The 3,163-nt window shown below is 48.1% G+C and overlaps 1 protein-coding gene across 2 annotated transcripts in view; it reads right to left on the minus strand.

Annotated features, from left to right (window-relative positions):
* LOC105541723 (chromosome unknown open reading frame, human C14orf2) overlaps positions 1 to 3,163 on the minus strand; it is a 13,651-nt gene that overhangs the window by 8,954 nt on the left and 1,534 nt on the right. The window lies entirely within an intron of this gene.

Below are 3,163 nucleotides of genomic sequence, written 5' to 3' on the forward strand. Positions count from 1 at the left end.
AAAAAAAAAAAAAAAACAATTTACTCTCTACTATAGACCCCAAATTAGATGCCCTCATTTTCATTTTAATATGCTTTTTAACATCTGAAGTGGTCTATTAAACTACAGTCAAATAGCTGTGAGGAATGACTAGATCTAAGCACTTCTCATTTCACTTGGAAACTGCTTTGGCCAGGTGTGGTGGCTCATGCCTGTAATCCCAGTGCTTTGGAAGGCCGACGTGGGAGGGTCACTTGAGTCCAGGAGCTTGAGACTAATTTGGGTAACATAGGGAGACCCAGTCTCCACAAAACATAAAAAATTAACCAGGTGTGGTGGTGTTTACCTGGCTAATTTTTTATGTTAGTCGCAGCTATTGGGAGACTGAGGTGGGAAGACTGCTTGAGCTTGTGTGGTTGAAGATGCAGGCAGCCGTGATCACACCACTGCACTGCAGCCTGGGCGACAAAGTGAGACTCTGTCTCAAAAAAAAAAAACGAACGAACGAACGAACGAACGAACAAACTGTGCGTTGGCTGTGACCTGTAATGCTGCCTCCGCCCCACCCTCCCTGTGCCCACACCTGAGCCCCACTCACTGCTCCTTTCACATCACTACTCAGGCTCCACAGGATCTGACTGCTTGGCCGTGTTCGCCCTTTCCCACACTTTGCAGCTCTGCCTGTCGGCTTGACGGCACTGAATCCTTCACAAGTCCAACCTAGTCAAAGGTCAATGGCGGCCCTCAAATCACGGAAACAATTGGCAAATGTGCACTGAGCATGTACTAGGTGCCAGACATTGTTTTAGGAGCTGAGAAACAATAAAGGGTCAGGATATCTGGGAGAGGAATCCTCGGCATTGGCAGAGACTCTGAGGTCAGAATGAACTTGGAGAGCTGGAAGGAATAGGGAGGCCACAGTGCCAGATTCAAATCCTGGCTGTCACTTACTAGCTAACTTAAACTGCTTAAGTTTTCTCATCTGTAAAACAGGGATAAAAACAGGATCCACCTCAAGTGGTTGTTATGGAGAATAACATAGAGTAACCCTATGTCAAACGCTGAGTGTCTGGTACTATGTATTAAATGCTTGTTACATAAAGTACCATGGCTGGACTATGGGAAGGAAGATGGGACAGGTCATTTAAGGGCCTTGGAGGCTAGCACAGAGTTTAGCTTTTATTCTAAAAGTGTTCTCTAAACTTAACAATAATTTTTTTTTTTTTTTTTGCTTTAGGGTTTTTTTGTTTCCTGTGTTGACAATATCATGAAGAAAATTCAGTTTAGAATCTGGAACTGGCCTGGATGGGATTTGAGGGCAGCTGGTGAGGGCTGCAGAGCCCCTTTGATTCCTCCCCCACTGTGGGAGCTAAGCTACTGGACACAGGAGCACCACAGGGCACCGAACCAGGAACTAAGTTAGTGTCTTGAGTCAGGCAAGAACGGGGAGGCCAGGCCAGAGTCACCGCAGGGACTGCCCTGACGTGGTTAGTTCTGTTTCCATCCCTTTAACAGCATTTCAAAAGTGCTTTTCGTACTTACTTCCTACACTGCTTTCCACTCCTATAAAATGGGTACTTGGGGAAAGCTGCCCAAGGTTCTGCAGGAGGTTAGCAGGACTGCACTCACACCAAATCTGTACGTCATGCTCCCGATGACGAGAACCTGCCTCCAACACCTGCTTTCCTGCTCTTCTCTATGAGAGGACTTATTTAGGCAAGGATGGTCGTGAAGAATGGCCTGCGGTGTGACCTTGCAGGATGTGACTTGTGTCCTTCTCCTGGAACACCTTGCAGATAGTCCACCCTCAAATTTCCTGTCCTCAAACTGTACTTGAATGCTCTGACAGAGTGTGAGGTTCCAAGAAACTAACAGCCCTGCTTTGGGAATATGTCACAGATGATCCAAACAAGACCCAGAGGTTTCCGGAAGCCCCAGACTAGAAGAGTTCAGAGGCAAGGAATGAATCCCTTGTCTCCCTGCAACGACTGGGAAGGAAGCATTCTACAGGACCAATGGGTCTGGAAGCCTGGGAATCCTGGGCTCCAACACCAGCTCTCCCTGGTCAGCTCTCAACTTTGGGCAAGTCCCTTTAGCTGATGTTTCAGAGGTTTCTTTTTCTGTGAAACATGGATGCCTCCACCTGCCCCCACAGGGCTGTCAATGTAATTCAGAGAGGAAACCTAAAGGACCCAGCCTAGTGCCTGGTATGGAATAAAAATCCAGAGAATGGGCTGGGCACGGTGGCTCACGCCTGTAATCCCAGCACTTTGGGAGGCCAAAACGGGCAGATCACTTAAGGTCAGGAGTTCGAGACCAGCCTGGCCAACGTGGCGAAACCCTGTCTCTACTAAAAATACAAAAATTAGTGGTGGTGGGCACCTATAATCTCAGCTACTCGGGAGGCTGAGGCAGGAGAATCGCTTGAACCCAGGAGGTGGAGCTTGCAGTGAGCAGAGATTGCACCACTGCACTCCAGCCTGGGCAACAAGAGTGAGACTCCCCCCTGCCACCCCCCCCAACAAGAACAACAACAAAGAATTCAGTGAATGATCACAGCAGTAACAGAATTGATACAAATATCCAGTTGATGGCTATAATTAATACTAAGCCACTGGGATTCTAACAGAAGGAAGACTTAAAAATGATGCCCTCATTTAGGCCAGTTAGGGGCTTCGGACAGAGCAAGGTCAGATGAGGGTCTAGAAGGAAAAGGGCAAAGTAAACTGGGAGGGTACAATGGCTACAGTAAGAAGGGACTAAAGAAACAGAGTCATCCTGACATTTTGCTCGGGGCCCAGGCATCCTGGTATGATCTTACAAAATTACCCTTGGTCCCCAGTGCAACAGGGGCCTGCTATACAGTAGCGTGCAAACACCTTTCCCCCTCCTTTCCCCTTGACTTTAGTTGCCATATTTGCCTGGACAAGTAACATGTTCCCAATACATACTAAAAAGAGGGCCCCTACTTTTTTTTTTGAGATAGAGTTTCACTCGGTCGTCAGGCTGGAGTGCAATGGCGCCATCTCGGCTCACTGCAACCTCCGCCTGCCAGATGCAAGCGATTCTCCTGCCTCAGCCTCCCGAGTAGCTGGAACGACAGGCGCCCGCCACCACACCCAGCTAATTTTTGTATTTTTAGTAGAGATGGGATTTCACCATGTTGGCCAGAATGGTCTCCATC

The sequence above is a fragment of the Mandrillus leucophaeus genome, unplaced genomic scaffold (genome assembly GCF_000951045.1).
Source record: "Mandrillus leucophaeus isolate KB7577 unplaced genomic scaffold, Mleu.le_1.0 Scaffold244, whole genome shotgun sequence".
In the NCBI taxonomy this organism is placed as follows: domain Eukaryota; kingdom Metazoa; phylum Chordata; class Mammalia; order Primates; family Cercopithecidae; genus Mandrillus; species Mandrillus leucophaeus.